Below are 12,679 nucleotides of genomic sequence, written 5' to 3'. Positions count from 1 at the left end.
TTACATTCTTTCGAATAATCAGATGCACGTGTTTCATGGTCCTAAAATATTTCTGCAGGTGGCGCTGAACTGAACAAAACATTTGATAATCCTAAACCAGATGATATGATATGTAGGCCCTAACTGTAAATTTAATAATTAATGAAAAAACAGACGAATGTGTTTCATAGTAGTAAAATATGTCTGTAGGTGGCGCTGAACTGAAAAATACATTTAAAGAAATCAGCTATAGAAAACTTCATTTAATGATAAAAAATAATGTTTTACGAAATTGAACCTTATTTGCCGATGGGTAAAATAACGCGACTTTACGATAGACATGATATTATCCCTCTCGGCCTTTTCTTTAATTTTGTTATTTCGTTAATATACAAAAAGGATAATTCCGTTTGTAAAAATTCCCGATTGGATTTCTAGAATAAAAAAAGAGTATATTTAGATATTCTTCGTAAAGGTGGGTTTTAGTTCCGTCCCGCAAACCTAGAGCCCGCGGCTTATTTAACAATTACCAAGAAACCGCAAACGCGCATCGCTTTGTAGAAACGTTCCGTATATAATCAATATACTTATCAGACGATGGAAAGAAATATTAATGTAAAAATATTCTGGTAACAGGTTTGGAACGAGGATGAAATTGTACTCGGTGATGAAATTGGCATTGAGGAATCACTCCTGTCCATTCTGAATTATTCAGGAACGAAATAAAACCTCCTTATTTTTGAAATTAAGAAAATGTACACTGTATATAAGATTGATCACTGGCGAATGATATTATCTTGGGGATTTCCAACTATTTTATACTCTGGTTTTAAAGTTAAAATTATATGGCTTTTTATAATTACCATAGTCATTTAAAATAGCGCAGATAAAAAATTAATATTTAATTCATGACATTTAAATTGTTGGATCTACATAGGGTTGATATTAAGAATCTTGATTGTAATAAATTATTAAATTTAGTTAGCTCAAAAATGAGGGGGAAAATATGCGAATGAAATGGGACCAAAAAGCTAAACCCTAAACAAATTTGAAGACATTAAAATACTTACAAATAACTCGTTCCAATAGGTCTTCGAACAACATAAGGACGCGAATCTCGGACCAAATAGATCTTCGTAGGTATTTAATCAGCTAGGCTAATACTAATACCCAAGGCACCACCTTAGGCCTAAGTCATCATGCGACTTTTGAAGCCCTTAATTCAGGTGGCCGGGTTACAATGCGTAGGAGGGTGGTGGTAAGCCCTGCATGCCACGAGATTTTATAATTTCTTTAAATTTATTTAGGGTTTAGTTTTTTTGTGCCTTTTACTCTTTACTATTTAGTAGGTGTGTTAGATTGTACTAAATATAATATCAGCTTCGTAATATCCGTATAAATTTGTTCCAATTTAAACTTAAACACCCCATCATAAAATATCAATTTAAAAATACACGGGCGATTTAAATTATTTACGCCTCATTCTCCAGTAGGGGGCGTGTCTGGGAGGGGGGGGGGTATAGGGTAAAAAATAAATTACCTATCCTGAAGATATTATTTGACGATGTACATATTTTGAAAGGTATAAAAGTTTCGGACTGAAATCATATCCTGTTCTTAAGATAATAAAACAGACGGATTTAAATTAGAATCAAATCATATGCTTGAAACCTTAAAACAAAAATACAAACCCTTAATTAAAATTTAAGGAAAGAGAGGGGTTAAAAAACTCTTTAACTGGAGCTATTATGAGCTTAAATGTAGCTCCTTAAAAATTCCTTACAAGACAAGAAATTAAAAGAATACCTTGAGAAGTTAACTGATATAGAGAATGAAAATTACTGTTTGGATCAAATACCGGCTTATAAGAATTTAAATGCCATCGTCCGCTAATTACAAAGGTAATTAAATCATGATAGACAGGTGACAAAAACTTAATATCTTGAGAAAATGCTGTAGTTGGTTTTTAATTGAAGATATAAACAGAATATAAAAATAAATTTTAAAGGGAGTATAAAGTAGAACCTCTTATGGGGGTCAAAAAATTTAAGGTTTTTCCACTAGGAATGCTGTTTGATTGATTTATAGAGTGAAACGTTCATAGGATCCTCAAAATTCGTCGTTCCTACTATATTAGTGGTAAAGGAATCCCCGAGTGGTAGCTCACTCCAATGATTATTTAGGACACCCTCGTATGATTAAATCATGATTGGATTAAAATTAAATCTGTAGCTTGCGCTGTACAAAGTTTAGAAATGATTAAATCATGATTAAATTTTTAATCGTGATAATTAGGACACCCTCGTATGATTAAATCATGATTAGATTAGATTAAAACTAAATCTGTAGCTCGCACTGTACAAAGAATAAAAATTATTAAATCATGATTACATTTTTAATCATGATTATTAGGACACTCTGTAACAAAGTGATCAGCCGATCGACTTAACCTCAAAAAATATTCTGCTGCACTCAGCGTCTCCTATCGTATTATAAGTGGAAATTTCGAAATTAAATTAATACCCCCACAATTTCCCAAACACTTTTTACTCCCGTTAAAGTAACCAGACATTTTGAGAAAATTTAACCACGTACATTTCCAAACCTACTCTAACAAAAAGCTACTGTATTTATCCCATAAAAACCCCCGCCATGTGTTGTTAAAGCACGCGTTCCCAGTAATTTTTATTGAAGTAGTGACCTCTAAAGCGTAAATGAACTAATTGAACGTTTCACCATGGTTTCACTCTGAGCGCTCTTTATAATATTAACAAGACGAGTTCTTTGTGTGATTCACTTGTTTTCTTGTTGTGGCGATATTAGCGAGCTGTCCACGGTGACCTAGCCTCAATTACGGACGCCGGAAACTCGTTCGGGACACGCTGGCAACTGGCGGAAATTTACGAATAACCCTCACGATATTGAAATGAAGACTAGAATTTTGGAAAAAAAAGCGTACTACGTGACGAGACCTTGAAATGTTTTACGAAATTAGGGACACAAAGTTTCACGCTAATCTCCTAATTTTTAAATTTTTAATTGCGACAGTAATTTATTCCTTAAAGCGCCAATGTAATTTTAGTTTACGAACAACTAAATTTTATCAAGGACTAATTTCGTAATTAGTTCATTTTGAAGATGAATTTAAAAATGCACAATTAGTTAATTTTGAGGATGAATTTAAAAAATGCATAATTAAATAATTTTGAAGATGAATTTAAAAATTCATCATTAGTTATTTTTGAAGATGAATTTAAAAATGCATCATTCGATAATTTTGAAGATGAATTTAAAAATGCATCATTCGATAATTTTTAAGATGAATTTAAAAATGCATCATTCGATAATTTTTAAGATGACTTTAAAAATGCATCATTCGATAATTTTTAAGATGAATTTAAAAATGCATCATTCGATAATTTTGAAGATGAATTTAAAAATGCATATTTAGTTAATTTTAAAGAATTTAAAAATGAGTAGTTAGTTAATTTTGAAGAATTTAAAAATAAGTAATTAGTTAATTTTGAAGAATTTAAAAGTGCGTAATTAGTTAATTTTGAAGATTAATTTAAAAATGCATAGATAGTTAATTTTGAAGAATTTAAAATTGCATTGTTAATTAATTTCTAGGATTTGAAAAATGCATAGTTAGTTCATTTTGAAGGCGAAATTTAAATTTAAATCTGATATTAAAATTTTATTTTTATTGCCTTACGTAACCTAAGACGTAGCCTTCTGTATATCCAGGCCTTAAAATACAAAAAATACAGACGCGTATTCATGGCAATTATTTGGTAAAGTGACGTCATTTTGTCGGGGAAAAGACGTAAAGATTAGTCTGCTTGTCCGAAATTTATTCCGCTTTTACTGACAAATCGAAGGGTTAGCAGATGATTTTTCGACCCCCCTGGGCCCCCTCCAAATTGACGTCACCTTCTGAAGGATAGTTTCCCGAATTCCCGCCATTTCGTGGTCGATCGAGGTTAGACTCTGCCCTTTTAATAAAAATCAGTCATATCTGTCATTGTTTGGCCTTGGATATCTAGAGAGGGCTGTGCTTAAGGTTCCAGAAATTCTTTTAAAATGTACCGCATAAGTACTATATTTTTATCGGAAAAATATATTATAGCATTAATAAAATTAATTAAAAAAATCCAAAATAGTTAGGATCAAGATAAATCTTCTAAGATTTCTTTACAAGGAATCAACTTATCTTTAATTTTAGATTAAATTAATTTTAATTAATAAATAAATATCGAGGGGTCGGACATTTACCAAAATCCCGTACACTTTGTCTAAAATCGAAAAATCTTTTAACTCTCGCTATGGTAAATTAACAAAAGTAATGATAAAATCGCCAAAATCTCTACGAAATCCCGAAATCCCGTACAAAATAATGCCAAGTGTCCGACCCCTCGTAAAATATCCATTCTAAAAATAAACGTAATTTAATAAAATTTTAAATATTTTTCGTACATTTTGAAAATCTCGTACGTATAGCCACGTTTCTTAATAAGTTAATATCAATTCTGATCGCTTATAGCGTCAGATTTAAGGTATCATCATTTTCCTAGTCTTATTCGGAGCTAGACACAGACCCGAAACTTTCAATAAGGAAATGACCGTAAATAAGATATCTCTCAATTATACAATTTGAGGCTATTAAAATAAACGAACCTTCCTCAACCTTTCGAGAAAAATGACCCAAAAACAAAATACGAAAAATAATACCACGCGAATTAAAATAGAAAAAATATCGAAGTTCAAAAGATGAAGAAGAAGAAAAATCAATTGGCTCGTACCAATTCCATAATTTACTTTATTTATCCCACATCTATTGAAGGAAAGTCGTCAAAATATACCTTTCTGTCGCCTCAAAACGTGATATCATTAAAGGTATTCGAGTTCTTAATCATTTTTTGAAAATCGAAATCGAAATCTAGAAAATTATCGATCAATAATTCTGCAAAATTATCGACAAATAATTCTACAAAATTATCGACAAATAATTCTACAAAATTATCGACAAATAATTCTACAAAATTATCGACAAATAATTCTACAAAATTACCGACAAATAATTCTACAAAATTATCGACAAATAATTCTACAAAATTATCGACAAATAATTCTACAAAATTATCGACAAATAATTCTACAAAATTATCGACAAATAATTCTACAAAATTATCGACAAATATTTCTACAAAGTTATCGATCAATAATTCTACAAAGTTATCGATCAATAATTCTACAAAATTATCGATCAATAATTCTACAAAATTATCGATCAATAATTCTACAAAATTATCGATCAATAATTCTACAAAATTATCGATAAATAATTCTACAAAATTATCGACAAATAATTCTACAAAATTATCGAAAACCAAGTCCTCGATAAAGATTTTTAACAAATTACCGGAATATGCCCATGAGTACAATATAAGTTTTTATATAAAAATATTTACTTTAAGATTCTGATCTTTATTCTCAAAACGAGGAAATGTGCATTTTGTCTCCTAAAATTCAACGTGATTTGAACGTCTCTGAATTCTCAAAGTATACCGAAGTTCAAGGACACGGCTCGATGTCACCGCGACCCGAACCGAGCCAGACCTTTATCGTCTGAGACATTTTAAGGAAAATAAAACTGCTATAACTGGATGCTTGGTATACGAGAGACGTCAAATTTAAAAGCTAAACTTTTTGGAAAAGATTACGGTAGATTCCGATGGAATTTCGTCCAGAGAACTAAAAAGTGGAGGTCCATTAAAAGCGAAGTTTTCTCGGCTCCGCATCGTCGGAGGGCGTAATCACAGAGGCGGCCCGCGATGGCCAACCCATAAAAGCTCGGAAAGAAATTTTACCGCTTTTAAAATTTTCATAAAAAATCAATCCAAAATTCGATGATATTAAATCAAATTCAGCGTCGATTGATGCGCGAAATAATCGATTTTAAATTACCGATTATTGAAATAATTTTTTTTATCATTGAAAATCTTATTTCGGTGGTGAAATGTTCATGTCAAAGGTTATAAACCACTTAATTTATTTACCGGCCGAATAAGGGCGAATTCGTCTCGCTTAATAGGGCCTCATAATTGAGGGCTCTGTTGGCCCCCGGCCCGACTACACCACTGGTTAAGCCGGTACAAATGTCATTGGTCCGACTGGGGATACCTCATTGAAATCTTGGACGAATAATTACTGGACCCGAAACCAAATGGCGCGCTTGGTGCTTTGACGGCAGCGCCGCTTGTAGCGCCATAGTGTCAAGTATGGGAAATATTTCTATCCAAATACTAAAAAGTGCCCAATATTAGCGGACGACGTAAGGCCTAGCGTTCTTAGCTCGTCACTGTCGTCAAAGCTTACACCTTTATTTCCATTTTGACTAGGCATTTTTAAATTTATTATCTTTTTAAACCTTCACACAAACTATATACGCAAAAACATTAAAGTTAACTTCCTATTTAAATTTATTAAATTATTACCCTTTTATTTTTATTCCAATACAATTATTACTAAATAATCTAAAGCCAAAGTTCAATTAAAAACAGCAGAGCAGATGACGGAATGCAGGTCATCTGACATTTTTTATATTTGGATAGAAATATTTCGCGATTCTCTCGGTAAGAGCGCTGACGGGCGATGCAAATTGTGGAATCCATACCTTTACTTGGAATGCTTATCGCGGCAGATTTGCGTCTCGATGTGGCTGACGGTTTTTTTGACGTCACTATGTTAACTTAACAAACAACAACGTGAGAGGGGAGCGCGCGCAAAGGGGATTTTTTATCTCGTAGGCGGGGCCAAAGCCGTCAGAGTGATCTTACCATACGCGTTACGGCAGGATAAGCATTCCAAGTAGAAAACCTATAGCTATCTCTAGTAATAAGGGCTCTCATTTGGCCCAGGTTTATTAACATACCATGGCCCGGGCCCGCTCTTTAAAGCCCTGAGGGTGCCCAAACAGCTTTCTATAACCGTTCTTTATGGTGAGTTGTCGTTTGGAAGTTCATCCGTAAGCTTGCTCGAACCAAGAAATACAAGCCCATTTAAAATTAGCATTTATAATTACAGTTCTTATCAACTGGGTCTATTTTTAAAAGCGCGCAATCTCCTAGGAGAGACGCGATATTAACCCGAAAAAATTAGTCTCAATGAAGCGCTTGATTGGACGAAGGAGGGCGCTACTTAATTAAGCGTAACTCAGCGGGGAGATTAAGTTATCTACTTTCTAGCGTAGCCATCGTGAGAAAGTACCGATCATAGAGGGCGCTCTATCTCATTAAACTTAACCCAAATCGGGTCTCGATTGATTAGGGATGCTCAATTGACAGAGAGCGTTCCTTCGACCCCCGATTAACATCTTGGACGCGCATGGCTGCTCCACCTACCGTTAAATAACGAAGCTCCGATTTAGGAATGAATAAAACAATTAAACTACAATCCCTTTGTTTTTAAAAATACGACTCGAATAATGAAGATAACTGTATCGAGTTTGTAGGATCTGCAAGGCCAGCGCTGGTCAATGGCCATTTATTAGGACAAATTTCCTTCCTGCTTCTTAATGTTCAGAGGTTTCTGTTATCTAAAACCGACTATTTTGAAATTTGACTTCAAAATATTGACTTAAATTCGCGATATTATTTAATAATAATAGTCAGCTAGGCTAATACCCAACGCACCAACTTAGGTTTAAGTCATCTAGCGACTTTTAATGCATTTAAATCAGGTGGCTGGGTTACAATGCGTAGGAGGGTGGAGGCAAGCCCTGCATGCCACGCGAACCAAAAGCTCCCTACACTTACTATTACAGTAACTTCTACAAGTTTTAATTTAAGGGCAAACCGAAGAACTAGGTGGAAAACCCCTTTAACCAGTCTATTTAGTTCGTATGAAAGTAAATATTATTTTTACTATTTTTATTATTGTCTTAGATACAAAATCAAGTATCTCAAAAAATAAATTATGTACAAAATTATTACATTTTTAATAAATAATTAATAATAATAATAATAGAGTAACTTCACTTCGTAGCTTTGACCACAGACAGTATATATCCCTACTGTCTATGCTTTGACTATGGTCACCATTTTGCGCGGATTTTTTCCCTATGCGAAAAAGCATGGATGACGTCGTGTCACGTGAGACTTAAATCACTAAATTACGTGATTCTTTTTAAAAATGGTCAAAAATCCTTTGATTATTGATATTGAAAACTATAACGGCACCATTTTAAATATTTTAAGAAGAAACGGAGGTTGAAAAAAATCAAATTCGCTAAAAAGTCGAGTTACAAGGATTTGGAACTAAGATACTAATGCGTTTTATTCAAGGTCTATTTTGTTGACATTGAAATAACAAAACCACACCTGGCCACCTGAATTAAAGGCTTTAAAAGTCACTCGATGACTTAGACCTAGGGTGGTGCCTTGGGTATTAGCCTAGCTGATTATTATTATTATTATTATTATTATTATTACATCTAATTCGCTGCCAAGATTTTAGTTCTGCCAGGGGAACAAAATGTTCATTCAACCATACATGGGGGCATGGGGGGGGAGGGGGTAGGTACACCTTCTGACCACCTTAGCTACAGCACTGAAAACTGTGTAACGGAATTTGCAGGACAATTATATTTGTTCAGTTGCTTCAGTATTTTTAAAATCGTAGTTTTAAGTCATTTAAATCAACCAATATTTAGTCAAACAGGCAATCTTACAAAAACGAACTTCAAATCAGGTCTAAAACCGAATTTAAACTTTAACACTTAAAGCACAACCACCAAGGCTCGACAATTAGAAATATCGAGGGGTCGGACACTTGCCATTATTTTGTACGGGATTTCGTAGAGATTTTGGCAATTTTATCATTATTTTTTGAAGTGATTTTGTGATTTCCATGTTAATTTACCATAGCGAGAGTTAAAAGATTTTGCGATTTTAGACAAAGTGTACGGGATTTTGGTAAATGTCTGACCCCTCGAGAAATATACACCTACGAAACAATGAAACAAATACAATAGATCAAAAACTCACCCAAAGTAGAATCAGTAAACCAATCCACGAAAGGCAAACTCAACTTTGCAACGATCACCACATGTGTTCCAAAATAAAAGAGATCAAAAACTTTGATCAGCTTCTCGCGAAGGTGTAAATAAAATACACCGAAATAATCCAACTTTGACTCGACAAAATTCACCAGACGCTCGCAACGACAAAATTCGACCGCAGTGACAAGAAATAATGTGTGACAATAAATTGGCCGAACGAGCGAAAAGAATAGAATTACGATTTTATCAAAATAATTTTCATTTCCGGATCATGAAAATTGTTACCGAAATATTTGATTTAACCGTCGAGCGACGGGAACTGGCGAGACGCCTTTGAAAATAATAACGTTTTAAAACAAAAAAACTAACCGAACGGGAGGGGAGTTCGCTGATCTTGAAAAGCCGGGACCGTCAAAAAAATTCAACATAAAAGAGAGCTACTTCTATCTCTCTCTCCCACACCGCGCGGATTAAAACCCTCCCTCGTGGCCAGCCCTGCCCATCAAAGCCTAGGCTTAGCGTTATTCGGCCTATTCGATTCGCGCCGCGCACCTTCCACAACAAAATGACGGTGGCGAGTGCCGCTCTCGAAAATCCCGCGTTCGTCAGCCGCGGATCGCCATGACAAAAACAAGCCGCAACGACCAAAAACATATTCGCTCGCTCCCGACAAAACGTACGAAGATTATTAGCTATTTAAATATTTCCGAAAGTCAGTGTACGAATATTCCCTTACCCCTATCTTGTGTGCAATAACTGGTGGCTTTACCGGGAAGTCGGGGTCCGGCTCTTGTAACCCATAAGGGCGGTGGTGCACTGGTAGATGTTAGCTCTGATCAAATAGTCCTATCTCCACCTCCGACTTCGGTCAGGTTTGAGCTGGAAACTGAGTTTCGGCTCAGGCTAACCGAAAGGGTTCAGGCAAACTGTCCACCTCGGAGGATTGGGTAGCCTGCTGTGGGTCGGCGGGCCTCCGTATGAGGGCACGGTGGTCCTGTTTCCCGGCCTTTTGGGGTAACACCGGGTGTCCGGTGGCAGCTGTGCCGGGTTACGTGGACCGCTGTGTGCCCGTCGTTCCCCTTTAGGAGCTCTCTCCAAAGGGTTTGACTCTTTACCTACGTAGGTAGGATGTCGGCTGGAGTTGCTATAGCATCCACTCTCTATCCCACAGCTGTGCGCGAAGTGAGGGGTTGGTCGTCCCATTGTTGCACCTTCTGCTGGGTTGAGATGCTTGCGTCGAAGGTGAGCCCGTCAGCGGTAGGCTTCTATTTCGGCCTTGGCTGTTCTGTCACCTGTCCGGGCTGTGGACGCTGGCGTAGGACAATATGATGAGGACCTCCGGTGGTGTGCACTCAGTTTGCGTCACACCGGTCTACAAATCTGATACCCCTATCTTGTGAAGACTCACTTCCCCTACGTCACTAACGTCGTCTGTTCTAGGGGATGGAAATTATGGAGATGAAATTATATAGTAGACTGAGTAGGTAGGCTTGGCAACGTTGAACCATTGAACTTAATACCATATAGACATCTAGCGGAAATAGTTTGAGCGTAAGAAAATATACGTGTTTTTATAGTTTTTACAAAGGAAAATTGTTCAATTTAATTTTCCAAGAACACAACTATACTGTTTTTTCCAAAAGTAAAAAAAGAGACAAATAATGGTAAATAATCATTGTTCAATTAGATATTACAATATTTTGCTACTAAAACCAAACATTCAGCTTCCTCCACTATTTAAAATCCATTTCCACTACTAAATCCAAGAAAAGCCCTTTACTACTTCTTATTTCGAACGTCTAGCATATATGTTAATCTAGTAACACTGCCAGCCGCAAGATGGCGCTACAGGCTTAGGTTCAAGTTTTAGCCAGAGTTACGTTACCATTCCAGTTACCATTCACGTTACCATTCCAGGATACGGGTCATTCATATTCCTAGATCTGTTCCCTCGTATTATTTCCCAATTCTAAATCTTAAAGGTTTTATCTCCTTAAATGTAGGTTTAAGTTTTAAATATTGTAAATAATTCATGGAAATATATTATTTACCATTATCTACCATACTTTTTCCATTTTATACCATAACGGTATTTACCACATTTTACCACATAATTTACCACCTGTTAAATACCATTTTGGAACCCTGCTCGCCGTTATTCGCGTTAGTGGAAACCAAGGCTTTCACATTTGTTTGCGTCCACGCTCACCTTAGTAGAGTTTTGGTCCTAGTGAAAATCAACCTTAAAGAGCTGGTTGTCACTAGGGCCAAAACACGCGACGGTAAGCCTAAAGGCTGGTTGTCACTTGGGCCAAAACACGCGACGATAAGCCTAAAGGCTGGTTGTCTCTAGGGCCAAAACACGCGACGGTAAACCTAAAGGCTGGTTGTCTCTAGGGCCAAAACACGCGATGGTAAGCCTAAAGGCTGGTTGTCACCAGAGCAAAAACGCCAAGATGGTGAGCGTTGACGCAAAAAATCCCCGTTTGGCCTAAAGCCCCATTTTCATGCTCGCTGGTAGCGGGTAAAAATCGACAAAATCCGCTTCCACTACACACTTTTTCACTTTCTGTTTCAAACAGATATTTTAGCTTTATTTTCACGCTTGCGAGTGGCGGGTGCGAATTTTGACAATTTTTATCCGCTACCAGCGAGCATGAAAATGGGCCTTTAGCCTTGGTTTCCACTAGTGAGTGTGATAATTAATTTTTCTTTAAGCGCGGGAAATCGATTGTACGCCTCAAAATTGAGTGACGAGCTGTTACGGGCTCTAGTGGAAACTAAGACTTAAGCCCCATTTTCATGCTCGCTGGTAGCGGGTAAAAATCGACAAAATCCGCTTCCGCTACACACTTTTTCACTTTCCGCGTCGATCTGTTTCAAACAGATATTTTAGATTAATTTTCACGCTTGCGAGTGGCGGATGCGAATTTCGGCGATTTTTATCCGCTACCAGCGAGCATGAAAATGGGCCTTAATGCTTGGTTTCCACTAGCGCACGTCATAATGTTATTTTCTTTACACGCATAAAAACGTTTGAACGTTTCAAAGCTGAGAAACGCGTCGTTGCGCGCGCCAGTGGAAAACAAGCTTAATGCTTGGTTTCCACTAGCGCGTGTCACAATGCATTTTTCTTTACGTGCGTTAAAATTGAGTGACACGCAGTTTCGCGCGCTAGTGAAAACCAAGGTTTGTGACGTACAAACGTTTTGACGGGCGTAAGGAAAAATGTATTATGACGCGCTCTAGTGGAAACATAGCATTGTTTTGTCGGCGCTCGTAAAAACTAATAGCGTTTTCCATTTGACTGCTCTCGAGCGCTCTAGATCACTCTGATGAATATTTTATATTCTATTTGCGTGCTCGGATCTGCTCCGATCAAGTTTCACGTGTTCCATTTCCCGCTCTGGGGTGCTCCGAGATCGCCCAAAACGGATCTGCCGATTTCGACAGATCAACGAATCAAGATCGAGATCAGAGCAAATTTTTGGGTGTTCCTTTTAGATTTTTTGCCAAAAAGGCAGACCAAGACGCGAAAATTCAAATTACTAGCTGACGAAAAACCACAAAACGCCGCAATATGATAATGGGATGTTCCATTTGCGGTTTTACTCTAGTCGATTGGGGTGAGATCTATGA

At 36.5% G+C, this 12,679-nt stretch overlaps 1 protein-coding gene across 1 annotated transcript in view; it reads right to left on the bottom strand.

Annotated features, from left to right (window-relative positions):
- The window catches only part of LOC149924897 (uncharacterized), a 110,119-nt gene extending 100,921 nt beyond the window's left edge, over positions 1–9,198 (bottom strand). Inside the window, exon 1 of the mRNA XM_090159757.1 lies at positions 9,027–9,198. The gene's annotated coding sequence lies outside the window, so the exon portion shown is untranslated. The remainder of the gene's footprint in view (positions 1–9,026) is intronic.
- Between the last annotated feature and the right edge of the window lie 3,481 nt (positions 9,199–12,679).

Source organism: Leiobunum rupestre, chromosome 10 (assembly GCF_980474605.1).
Source record: "Leiobunum rupestre chromosome 10, qqLeiRupe1.1.hap1, whole genome shotgun sequence".
Taxonomy (NCBI): Eukaryota; Metazoa; Arthropoda; class Arachnida; order Opiliones; family Sclerosomatidae; genus Leiobunum; species Leiobunum rupestre.
This window is presented reverse-complemented; position numbering and strand designations above follow the sequence as displayed.